Genomic DNA, 13,504 nt, shown 5'->3' with positions numbered 1-13,504 from the left:
AAAAAACGTACATTCAAAAAATGACTCAAATTTTGGAACAAAAAGTTGGAATTTTAAAGCACAAATGTTCCCATTGTCAATAAATGTTTGTGTTTTCAAAATTGTTCCTGTTTTCTAGAAAACTTGAAGAATTTCATAAAATGTTCCCATTTTCCAAATTTGTTCCCGAGTTTAAAAAATGTTTGTGTTTTCTAATTTTGTCTGCGTTTATTATTTTCTTCGGAGTTTAAAATGTTCCCGCTTTCAAAAAATGTTTGTGTTTTCAAAATTGTTCGTGTTTTTAGAAAAAAATCAAGAGTTTCACAAAATGTTTCCATTTTCCAAATTTGTTCCGGAATTTAAAAAAAAAAGATTGTGTTTTCAATAATTGTTCGCATTTTAATATGTTGTTCGGGAGTTTAAAATGTTCCCGTTTTAAAAAAATGTATGTGCTTCCAAAATTGTTCGTGTTTTTCTAAAAAAATCAGGAGTTTGGAAAATGTTACCAATTTCAAAATTTGTTCCGGAGTATAAAAAAATCTTCGTGTATTTAAAAATTGTTCGCGTTTTAATATTTTGTTCAGCAGTTTAAAATGTTCCCATTTTCAAAAAATGTTAACCTTTTCCAGTTGTTCTCGGAATTTCAAGAATACCCGATTTAAAAAAAATTCGTAGACCCTAAATATGTTCGTACTTTCGAATTTGTTCAAAGTTTTAAAAAATATTCCTGTTTTTGCAAACTTCATTCAAAGTTTTGAAAATATGTTCCCGTTTCTCAAAATTGATCAATGATTAAAAAAATGTTGATGTTTTCAAGAATAATCAAGATTTTCCAAAAATATTTTATGTTTTAGAAAACTGTTTGAGTTCCTTTTTCTGAAATACTCTTTACTATGTTTTAAAAAGGCGCGTTTCATAATAATATGCAAGTTTGCAGAGAAAAGGTTGCGTTTGAACTTTATTCAAAAATCAGATCTGTTGTTGGCGTTCCTTCTTAAGAATTTGCGCTGCAGTTTAAGTCAGTAACAGTTGTTAGGTCAGGTGGCAATGGACAATCAACCGTAGCGGGAGGTCTACAGTTCGAACCCACTGCATCGCGTACAATTTTTTGTGACTTATTCGCCCGCTACAGTATCCACACGCCCCGCTACACGCTACAGTATGGCACGCCCCGATGGGCCGGCCCAGTTGGCCGGTCCCCTGTGCGAAGTCCCGACTGTGTGCCGCAATAAGCGGCACATAGGAGCTCCCGGAAAACCGTTCGGGAGCATTCGATTGCCACCGCTCGCCTGGGCTGGCGGCCCATCAGGTTCAAATGTGGCCCATTATGTTCTTTTTTTTTCAACAAACAAAGAGCGGCTTCTTCTAAAAAAAACAACCGGCGGGTTGACCCGATCTGGATTGTGGAGACCACTACGACTAGGGTCAATTTATCATTTTTCTTTGAGGTTATGGGTTAATTTATCATTTACCCCACCTTTGCTATGTCTGGGCCAAAATGCCCAGCTTATATTGCAATTGATCATAGGGATATTTACATCTGTGCCCCTAACTCGAACTCACTACTCAGTTTTGCCCCTAGTTTTCGGGTATGCTCAGTTTTGCCCCTCTGCCGTTAGTGCCACTTATAGAAATGCCCCTCCGCTCCGTTTCCGTCCAGTCAAGGATATTTGACCGCTAACTTGCCGTCAGTTTGACATATTTGCCCCTTTTTCCTACATGTGGGCCCTCTCTTACCTCTTCGCTTCACTCTCTCTCTCTTTGTGCTCTTTCTCTCGCTCGACCCTAACCCTAGCTCTCTCTTCCCCAAATCGCCCCCTCACGTGAACCCTAGCGGCTTCGATCCCCACCATGGAAAACTCCAGATCAATGGCCGGCACGGTGGAGATTCGGTCGACCTGACTCTTTATGTGAGCTGTGCTGCGATTCGGAGCCAACCGCTGCGGATGGAGGTCGACGGTGGTTGCAATGCCGGCGGCGGCCATGAAGGGAGCACAAATCCGAAGGGGTAAGTGCAGTACTTTCAGATGTGAAGTGCTATACATATTGTAGTTCGATTTGATTCCTAGTGTTCATCTGCGTTCGTAGTGCTCATTTGGTTTGATTTTTTTTCCCGTTTTTCATTGTCATTCATAGGGTGGACTATATATGTTTGGATTGTAGAATGGAAACAACTCTCTAGTTCCTGCTGGTACAAAAGCAGGGAACACAGGATTTTCATTTCCTTTGGTAATGGAGAGCACACTAAAGTTTGTGCAATTTAGATCTCATATCTGTGCTAAATACCCGTGGGGAATACATGATGCAGTTGAATTCGGGTACTGGGATATTGATAGTTCAGTTTGGGTCCCGGTCCAATGCGATGCTGAGTTAGAAAAAATGTTTAGAAATCATGCTCATTTCCCAGTCAAATTGGAAATCAATGTCATACAAAGAAAAAGAGGATTGACAGAGAGCAGTGGCAGAAAATCACAATCTACTAGTTCTAGAGGTAGGAGCAGAATATCCAGGGGGAGAAAAACAAGTGTTAGCAGTCAGAAGAGGCTTCAGATGCAGGAGAGAGCTCTATGCATGTACTAGGAACACCATCAGAGCAAGTGCCTATTTATGCAGGTCCTACTCAGAGCAGAGACTCTGTTGATCCAAATATTGAGGAGGGACTTCCTGATGACTGGCCTACAGATGATGAGGATGAAAGGCTTTTCCCTCAGTTTGTTACAAAACAGAAGGCCAAGAAGACAAATGATGATGGGGATGAAGATTATATGCCACCACAAGAAGGAATGTTTGATGAGCCAGGTGAAGATGAGTTGGAGGAGGACCAGGACATGGGATATAGTGAGGATTCTGATGATGGAAGGCCAGATGTGCAGTACAACAGAGATGATCCTTCTTTAAAAGAAGGAACTGTATTTTCCAGTGCTTTAGACTGTAGGAATGCACTAGCTACATTTTCAATTAAAACTCAGAGTGAGTATGTAGTAGACAAGAGTGATCCTACCAGGTTGACTGTTCATTGTGCTTATAAGAGGTGTAGATGGAGGATGCATGCCTCCTTAATGAGAAATAGCTCATTGTTTCAGGTACAAACAGTAGGTGCATATGTAGTTACATTGCAAATATTTTTCAGTTATTTGTTGCAGCAAGTATGTCTGACATGTAATTGAACTTTCAATATTGCAGGTCAAAGTGAACCAGTCTGCACATACTTGTCCAAGTGTAAGCAGAAGGCAAAGACTAAAGTCAGCTAAGTGCAGATGGGTTGCTGATGCAGTGAAGCATTGGGTTTTAGAGGATTCGAGGGTTGGAGTTACAGAGTTGAAAAAGAACCTGAAGAAAAAATATGGCCTGCAAGTCCCATACATGAGAGTGTTCTATGGAAAGCAGATGGCACTGGACAACATTTATGGTAAGTGGACTGACTCATTTCAATTGTTGTACACTTACAAGGCAGAAGTTGAGAAAGCATCTCCTGGAAGTGTAGTTAACATTGACAAGCACACTGTAGAGTACAAAATAGCTAGAAAAACTAGACAAAAAGAGTGCTTTAGAAGAGTGTTTGTTTCTTTCAAAGCATGTTGGCGGGGTTTTTTAGATGTATGTAGGCCCTATCTTGCAGTAGATGGCACAACACTGAATGGCAGATATAAAGGCCAACTTGTGAGTGCATGTGCAGTGGATGCTTGCAACTGGATCTTCCGAGTAGCAGTTGGAGTTGTTGAGTCTGAAAATACAGATAGTTGGACATGGTTTTTCCAGAATTTAAAAGAACTAATAGGACATCCACCAGGTCTTGTCATCCACACAGATGCATGCAAAGGACTAGAGACTGCTGTTGAAGATGTATTCACAGGAGTTGAGCACAGGGAATGCATGAGGCATTTGGCAGCTAATTTCTCCAAAAAAAATTAGAGGAAAGTTTTTCATGCATTGTACTTTATCACTTCAATGAGAGGTACAGTTAGTGAGACTGATCAGTATGTTCATGAGTATTTCTCTGTGGCAAAATTCAAGGCTACTTATGCTGATAATCTGCCACTTCTGGAGGGCAAGCAAAAATGGGATGTTGTAGACCCAGGATTTAAATTGAGTGCTCCATTGCAAAATAGGCCACCTGGTAGACCTAGGAAGACAATAATTAGGGCTAAATCAGAGGGAAAAGGACTTGGAGGAAGAAAGAATAAGTGTTCAAGATGTGGGAAGCTTGGGCACAAAGGCAGCCACTGCAAAGAGTCCATTGACCCTGCATTTGGAGAAGAAGAACATTGGGGTGCTGATAATGCCAATGATGAACCTCTGGCTAAAAATGATGAAGCAACTGATGTTTCTACTGATGCAACAATTGCTACTAATGAAACTATGGCAGATGCTGCTACTGATGATGTAAATGCAAATGCAAGTGTTGGAGATGATGCAAATGCAGATGCAAGTGCTGAAGATGCTGCAAATGCAAATGCAACTGCTGGAGATGATGTAAGTGAAAAAAATGCAGGTGATGGAGATGCAACAACAGTCAGTAGTGCAGTCAGGTACTTTTTTGGTTTATTTTTGCAGTTATTTCCTAAATTCTTCAATGTTTTCTAACTGGCCTCTCCCATTTATTTGTGACTTTGCAGCCCAAGAAAGAACTACAAAAGACCAGCTGAGAGGGGACAGTCACCACATAAGAAGAAGTTCAAAATTGTAGAAGACGAGATTATAGGTTCTGTCACTGAAAGCAATAATCCTACCAGTTCTTCTACTCCAAACAAGGCTGTGAGCAAAACTATGAGCACCAGGAGGAGTTCTAGGCTCTTTTCAAACCCAGCTTGCAATACCAGGAGCAAGAAGAACAAGTAGATGTGGTAGTACTTGTAATGCTGTGAAAATTGTAAGGTCATGTACTAGATTTGAAGTTTGTTGTGGCACAATGCTATGAACTCTCTTATGTCTCAATGTGATCATGTCCTATGTTTGGTCCAGTTGCTAGTGTGCCCATTTAACTGTCATTTTTGTCATATTACTACTGCACTGTCACATTACTACATTGCTACAAAATGGAACACAATTACTCAAAATAGCAAACTCATCTCCAGTTAAAACTTGTCACATTACACCAGATGAAACTCATTTCCAATGTGCTTTGGAACAAATAGAAATAATTAAGATAGCTCACACAGCAATACATTACATTTCATTACATACCATAATCCAGCTAGTATGGATTCTTAAACCACTCAGAAAAAACTGATGCCAAAATGCTAATGCAAATTACTATGAGAAATCCCCATGTTTGCATAAGTTCATTTCTCTTCTTGATCTTCAACTTGAGTTTCTTGTTCTTCTCCGTTAAGTACATCAACCTCCTCTCTAAATGATGGGACTTTAGCCAGCTTTTCTCCAATCCAGCATGAAGTTCCTCAAATGCACGAGCAACACAATCTGTGGGAGGGGGATCAATCCAAACTACCCAGTCGCATTCATCAGGGAGCTGCAGAATTAATCTTACATTATACAACAAAAAATTGGCAAATAATGATAGCAGAGAGGACAGATAGAGCGGGAATGAGAGTTAATCTTACATCTAGGGGGCAGCCTAAGAATCTTCTTCCCGTGCTTGCACCTACCCAGGCGAAGCGACGAGCGGGGATGAGACCGTGCCCTGCGCACCGCCGCGTCGTGCTCATCTCTAGCCCAGAGAATGACGGATGGAGGAGGTAGAACTCGGATTGAAACTGAACAATCCCAACACCATCGACCTAAACGCAGGAAATCCCCAATCTGATGAACCCTAATTGGGACAGAAATCCCCCCAGATCGATCCATCGACGAGCCACACTTACCTCACAAGCCACCGACGAGCTCGACGTCGACATGCCGCCGCCCTCCAAATCGACCCACCGTCGGCCTCTGAATCCTGCTGCGGTCGCTCTCTCCCCTCTCCAAATCGAGTCGTCGAGAGGTTGAAGAAGAACAGAGAGAGTGAAGCGAAGAGGTAAGAGAGGTCCCACATGTAAGAAAGAGGGGCAAATATGTCAAACTGACGGCAAGTTAGCGGTCAAACAGCCTTGACTAGACGAAAACGGAGCGAAGGGGCATTTTTATAAGTGGCACTGACGGCAGAGGGGCAAAACTGAGCATACCCGAAAACTAGGGGCAAAACTGAGTAGTGGGTTCGAGTTAGGGGCAGAACTGGAATTGGCCCTTGATCATATGCCCCACCATTACCCAGTGTCTCTAGACGAGGTGCCACACATTAAAAATAAACATTTATCTTTCCAGATAACAGAAATCAGAGGGTGAATAAGACCAGAAAATACCCTTAACAAAAAACAAAACGATAGTACCAGATGCAATCTAGAATGCCCCCCCCCCCCAAAAAAAAAATTAAAATCTTGTCCAAAAACTAAGCTGCACAAAAAAATCAGATTTCTGATTCTGGAAAAGGAGCCAAAGAGAAAACCAAATTCCAAATTTTTGTCCAGATTTGTCTAATTTTGGTTAAAAAGTTAAATTGTCTAGAAAAACGTGAAAAATTTACAGAGAAACAATAAAAATCATAGTAAGGCACTCTTGAAATTTCAGACAATTGTGAACAAGTACCAATGAGAAAACAACATTTCAAATTTCTATCTAGATTATTTCGCCCAAAAAAATCTATCTTTCATCCAAATTTTGGACAAAAAAATCAACTCCACAGAAAAATCCGAGAAAATACAGAAAATCAAGTATAATGGATGGGATTATTGTTCACTTTTTTTAACTAGTACATACGGTGGCATTACTGGAGGAGCAGTCCAGCGGCCCGACCAATAGAGGGTTGCATGTGTGTTGCGTGCGTGCCTTTGTTGGATTTCAATTTGGGGGGGGATGGGGGGTGTCCTTGCCAATATCAACTAGAAACTGTTGGTTATGTTTAATATCGGGCATTTTGTCAAGTGGCGTATGAAAGATATGGCACGTACCCAATTGCAATATATGACACGGTATTTTGACATAGTCAGAGTAAAGGTGGGGCAAATGGTTAATTGTTGGCGACTAGGGGGAATTGAACGAGCCCGGGGACGGTGATGCGCCCAATGTCGTGACTCGGTGACCTTGGCGAAGGCCCGAGGAGGCGGTTCCTGGCGGCTTGGTAATGTGGCAGCAACGTGCTGCCTCACGGTTGTAGATGCTTGCACCAACTCAAGAGTGTACGATGGCAGCTCGTGTGGCTCCGTTTGTGGCAAGTAAGGAAGGCGGTGAGATATGGGATGGACGTGGGAGAGAACCGCCGGCTAGGTTATCAGATGCTCTGATGACCAGTGTTGTGAGCTACCTATGTGAGGGGAATAGGCGGTACGAGATGAGAGAGTGTGTGAACCGTTTTTGCTGACAGTTATTGCGTTATCTGTCTCAGCTCCATCTTCTTGATATCCTAGAGATGCAACTCCTTAAAAAATGCACTAGTGATCAACCAACTTTTCCTCTGCAGCTCCACAAAGTTAGGGCGTTCGACACAATTCCAACTATAAAGTTGAAGAAGCTGGCGGTTGCGCCGAACATGCCTTACTCACTTAGATAACTAAAAACTGCAAAAGGAGAGAAGGCGGCAAGGGGAGCTCCTAGATTCATTTGCATGTGGGTGGACCTCCTCGCTCAATACAATTTTTTTAATACATGCTCGATCATCATTAGGCTACCCGTAATGTGAGTATCATAGGTAGTATCATGCATGCAAACTAGGCAATTTTGATGAGGTGTCATAAAATTAAATGAAGAAAGAGAGAGTTGAGTATCATATCATGATACCGTATCGTATTAAATGATGTGTTACTATGTGTCATGCATGGCAATAAATTAACTATCATATGATACTATTTTTTTCTGCAGGGAAACTGAGAGCTCTTAATTCAACACATACAGCTCCAGCATTATCAGCTGAGAGGCTGGTTACAAGAAGACTCGGTGTAGAGTCAATCCAACATTCTGTGCATCTAGAGTGCTAGCTTGCTTTAGCACAAAGGTGAGCAGAAACATTAGCTGACCTACCAACATGCTGAATTACAAAAGACTTAAAGAAGAGAACATGCTCCCCAATTTCAGACAAGATAGGCGCCACCACTGCACGATCATTGTGACACGAGTTCCAGAGATTCATAATCTCCAAATTATCAGACTCGAAAACCACTTCAACATAGCCTCGGAGATGTGCAAAAAGAATGCCATCGCGTAGAGCGAGAGCTTCGGCTATGAGAGGATCTATGATTCCCGGGTAAGGTTTACACCATGCAGCTAGGAAGGATGAGCGGGTTCTCGCGACCCCTCCTGTCCCACCCCTTCTAGCTTCCATTGCCACACTACCATCAGTGTTGATCTTGATCCAACCCAAGTTCGGTGGTCTCCAGCCATGTCCTGGAAGAATTCGTGCATGATCACGGGGTAGCTCAAGCACATTTAGAGCTTCTTGGGTTTTCTTCATGGACTGAACAGGATCAAGTTCTTTCTTATCATGTGTGGCATTGTTCCTAGAGGTCCAGATTGCCCACATGACAGTTACCAACTTTGCTCTCTCAGACTCGGAGAACATAGGATCGCATATGTCATCCCGTGACCAGGTGAGTGGTGCAGCTCCGGTCGCTTAATATCAAGCCATTCCGGTGCTGCGTTCCAGAAACGTCTGGCATGGGTGCAATCCAATAGCGCATGATTCATGTCTTGCTCTGCATGAAGGCATAGTTTACAGGTGCCAACCTTTGTGATGTGACGATACATGAGAGTTAATTCAACCGGAAGAATGCAAGACCCGCCACCAAAACACTCTCACCCTTGGCAAAACCTTGAGCTTTCATAATCGGGACCATAACTATTTGTTTGTCGATGAAGCTTCGATGGTCGTCCCTTCCTCTAGAGCAAGATGCTCGTTATGAGTCATTAGAGCATGATATGCTGATTTTATAGTATAGCAGCCCGATATTTCAAGAGCCCACACAAGCACATCATCGCCCCCACCTCGCCTCAGAGGGATGTTAAGAATAGCATCTGCGTCAGGAGTGATGAAGTTTTGACGGATCACATCCGATTTCCACGACCAATTAGCAGTATCAATGAGGTCTGAAATAGAATGCAACTGTGCATTATTACTTTTGACTGTCGGAGGCATAGAAATGGTGTCCGGGATCCACATGTCATCCCAGATAGAGACCGTCCTGCCATCTCTAATGCGTTTGATAAGACCGACTTGCAAAGCATCTCTCCCCGCGATTATAGCACGCCACATTGCCGAGGAAAAGCGTGGGGCTGTAGCTTGCATAAAATCACAGGTGGGAAAATATCTACCTGTGACAACTATGGTGCAAAGTGAGTCTGGATTTGTCATCAATCGCCATCCATGTTTGTCGAGAAGAGCTATGTTAAACACCTCAAGATCCCGGAATCCCATGCCCCCCTTCTCTTTCGGTGTTGTCATAGCACCACAAGCCTTCCAATGCATAGAATTACGGTCCAGGGAACTACTCAACCAATACTTAGCCAAAGAAGAAACAAGGCCCTTGCACACCTTCCTTGTTAACTTGAAACAACTCATGCTGAATGTAGGGATGGCTTGGGCAACAGACTTAATTCAAACTTCCCTACCAGCACAAGTGAAAGGACATGCGGTGCCCCCATGTGTGGTTTTGGTAATTGATGACATTCTCTATGGACTAATGGTTGCATTGAGTTATATTGGAAGGATTTGTCTGTAGGCTTTTCTTGAAGTCCATGTGTTGGTTTCAAGGAGTTTATGTGTTGACCAAGGTGCTATTAAGGAATTATCCAAAGATTGGTCATGCGAGTGTTGAGCTTATATTGCAAGCACGTCTTGAATAAGAAAATTGTGTAATCATTCATGTTTACCTTCAAGACATCATCCAAATGAAGAGAGTTGGAAAGTTTCAAGGTTGATCAAGACTAAGTCAAGAGTGAATCAAGTTGATCAACTCACAAAGCGTAGAAGATGTACCGAGGGATCAAGTGATCCCATGGTATGGTAAGCATTGTCCATTGTGCTTTGTGTACTAACCCATGGTCTATGTGAGAGTTCTATGTGGGGTTAGGTACGTGTTCATGGGCTTGCGCCAATAGGAAGATATCACTCAAGCCATGGAGACGATGCCATCAAGTGGTGATCATCATCAAGATTGTCGTGTGCAAGTTCAAGTGGAGCATCACAAAGAGATCAAGTGCTTGAAGCATGCCGTCCATTTTGGTGTCAATCAACTTGTGAAGATGTGCCAAAGAGTGGCTCGCCCACAGTGGAGTATGGGGGAGCAATCAACTAGTCTTCGTCGAGCGAGCGCTATAAGGAAAGGTGGTCCAACTTGAGGGAGTCAAGATCATCATCATCTATCTCAAGTGGACTTCGTGCAAGGCAAAGGTTTGCCCTTGATAGAATTTATATTTTACCGGTCTCATGGTGATAGTTTGGAGACTAGGTTATAGGATCGATAACCGTACTATCAAGGGGGGCTCTCAAGTGACTAGCTTGATCGTATCGTTCGTCGAGAGCTCAAACCATTGCATCCTTGCATCATCTTTCTTGATTCTTATTTATATTTTTTTGAGGTTTTAGAGCTTGTGGTCATCTTCTTGACAAGCTCGAGTTCATCGAATACGGAGTTCACATGCTTCTTCTATTGCGTTTTCAGTGTTGGAGGTTTTACCAGTCCTATTCGAGGAAGGGTTATCACCATTTTCTTTTGGGCCTTTTATAATTTGCTTCTTATTGTTATTTCTATCAAGATTGTGTTAGTCCTTGTCGCTAGCTTTCCAACAAATTTGGTTTCGTTGAATTCGGAGTCCGTTTGCAGAAGTTGTGGCAGTTTTGATGTTCTGAAAAGGCTACAGCGGTACTACCACGAATTGGAGCGGATGTAATTTTTTACTACCACTCCAGAGCGGTGCTACCGCAGCTCCTACAATGATAGTACCGCTTCAGACCAAAAACTAGTATCGCTCGCAAGCAGTAGTACAGCTACCCTTTGCGGTAGTACCGCGATCCCTAGCAGTAGTACTATGAGGACAAGCGGTAGTACCACTCCTTGGAGCCGTAGTACCGCTCTGTGCGGGCTGTGAGGATAACGGTTGGATTTTTCCCCACCTATAAAAGGGGGTCTTCTTCCCCAATGAACCTTATCTCTTTAGCTCGTGTTCTTCCCCCATTGTTGACCTTCTTCGAGCTTGCTAACTCTCAATCCCTCCATGGATTCTTGCTAGTTTTTGAGGGAAAAGAGAGAGGAGATCTAGATCCACATTTCCACCAGTCACTTTCTCCTCTATGTGAGGGGAACCCCTTGGATCTAGATCTTGGAGTTCTTGGTGTTCTCCTTCTTGTTCTTCCTCTCATTTTCCTCCCTAGCATTAGTTGCTTCGGTGGGATTTGGGAGATAAGGACTTGGGCACTCCGTGTGCCCTTGCCATTGCATTTGGTGCATCGGTTTGAGTTCTCCACGGTGATACGTGGAAGTTTCAAGTTGAGAAGCTTATTACTCTTAGGTGCTTGGTACCCTTGAGCTTGTTCCTCTTGGGTGCTTGGGCGCCCTAGACGGTTGGTGGTGTTTGGAGCTCAATCATTGTGGTGTAAAGCTCCGGGCAAGCGTCGGGGTCTCCAATTAGGTTGTGGAGATCTCCCCGAGCAATTTGACGGGTTTCGGTGACCGCCCCCAAGGGTTGCCAAAGTGTACGGGTTCGGTGACCGCCCCAAGGGTTGCCATTTGTACGGGTTCGGTGACCGCCCTCAAGGGTCCCTTAGTGGAATCACAACATCTTGCATTGTGCAAGGACGTGAGGAGATTACGGTGAGCATTGTGCCTCCACACCGCTCCAAACGAAGATTAGCATCCGCAAGGGTGTGAACTTCGGGATACATTGTCGTCTCCGCGTGCCTCGGTTATCTCTTACCTGAGCCCTTTACTTATGCACTTTTCTGTGTAATAGCCATATTGTTTCTTGTCATATATCTTGCTATCACTTAGTTGTTTATCTTGCTTTGCATAAGTTGTTGGTGCACATACGTGAGCCTAGTTGTTGTAGGTTTTGTGCTTGACAAATTAACCGCTAGGTTTATTCCGCATTCGTTCAAGCCTAAACTGTAATTATTTTAAAGCGCCTATTCACCCCCCTAGGCAACATCCACGATCTTTCAATTGGTATCAGAGCCTCGTCTCTCTTTATTACACTTTACCTCCTAGAGAGTAAAGATGTCAACTAGGGGATTAGGATTCTCTGACACTCTTAGTTTCAATGGCACAAATTTTGATGTTTGGGTAATTCACATGCTTAATCTCTTTAGGGTCATGGACCCAAATTTAGAGTGAATTGTAGATATGGGTTTTTCTCCTCCAAAGGATCCCCAAAGATTATATTTAGAGGATGAAAAAAACTCTTATCTCAATGCTCAAGCTTCTAATGTGCTTTTCAATGCTTTGAGCAATGTAGTTATTTTTCAACTCATGCCGTTCTGGGATGCTCATGAGTTGTGGACGAAGCTTCAAGATAAATATGGTGTGTCCAAGATTTGTGGGGATGATTGTTCTCCTTCCACCTCCGGTCATATAGTCTTCTCAACTTCTTCTACTTCACCTACATGTGGTTTGCCACAAGGTAATGATATGGTGAGTAGTGTTGGTCATTGCAATGATGATAGTATGCTTATTGTGGATGATCCTTCATCACTATATTATTGCAATGCTCCTTCTTTGGGCTTTAACACTTTGAGCACTCCAAATGTTTCACATGCTTGTGTTGATAGTCCTTGCATATCATGTAGAAATTGCTTGACTAAATCTCATGATGATATGCTTGCTATGTCTTGTTGCCATGATAAAAATGCATATATTTCCTCGAATTGTTGTGCTAACAATGTAGAGGAAACCCAACACTCCATGGAACAATATGTGGTGTTTAATGGTGCCTCAAGGGATCCAACATCATCATCTATTGCTTTTTGCCTCATGGCTAAGGCTTCAAAGGTATCTCCTACCTTTAACCCCAATATGTCTCTTGATGATGATGTTGATGCTAATGATGATGAGGATAATGATGAAGAGAATGATAATGTTGCCTCCTTAAAAAAGAAGGGGGAAATGATTTTTAAAGCTCTTCATAAAAATAAAATTGCTCGTTCCAACTTCATGGAAATAATGTCCATTGCCATTGAAGGCAAGAAATACATTGAGGAGTTGGAATCTCATCTAGAGGAGCATGAGGTCACCATTGAGAAAATGGAAGCTCATGAGCGAGATTACGCAAATAAGATCGTGGAGCTATCTCAAGCTATTGAACATGAACAAACCACCTCCGAATCTCTTGAGGAGACTTTTGCTCTAGAATTATTTAGAGTGAGGGAATCTCATGATAGAGCTCTTGAGGTGGCCAATGATTTCAAAACTAAAAATGCTAAGCTTGAAGTTGCTCATGCTAGACTCCTTGAGGACTTTGAGCACCTCGAAAATGGCTCTAGGGTCATTAAGAGTGAGCTCATCGAACTCACCAAGTCTCATGCTCAACTTAAAGCTTCCTATTTGAA

The sequence above is a fragment of the Triticum aestivum genome, chromosome 5B, assembly GCF_018294505.1.
Source record: "Triticum aestivum cultivar Chinese Spring chromosome 5B, IWGSC CS RefSeq v2.1, whole genome shotgun sequence".
Lineage (NCBI taxonomy): Eukaryota > Viridiplantae > Streptophyta > Magnoliopsida > Poales > Poaceae > Triticum > Triticum aestivum.
Note: the sequence above shows the minus strand (reverse complement) of the source record.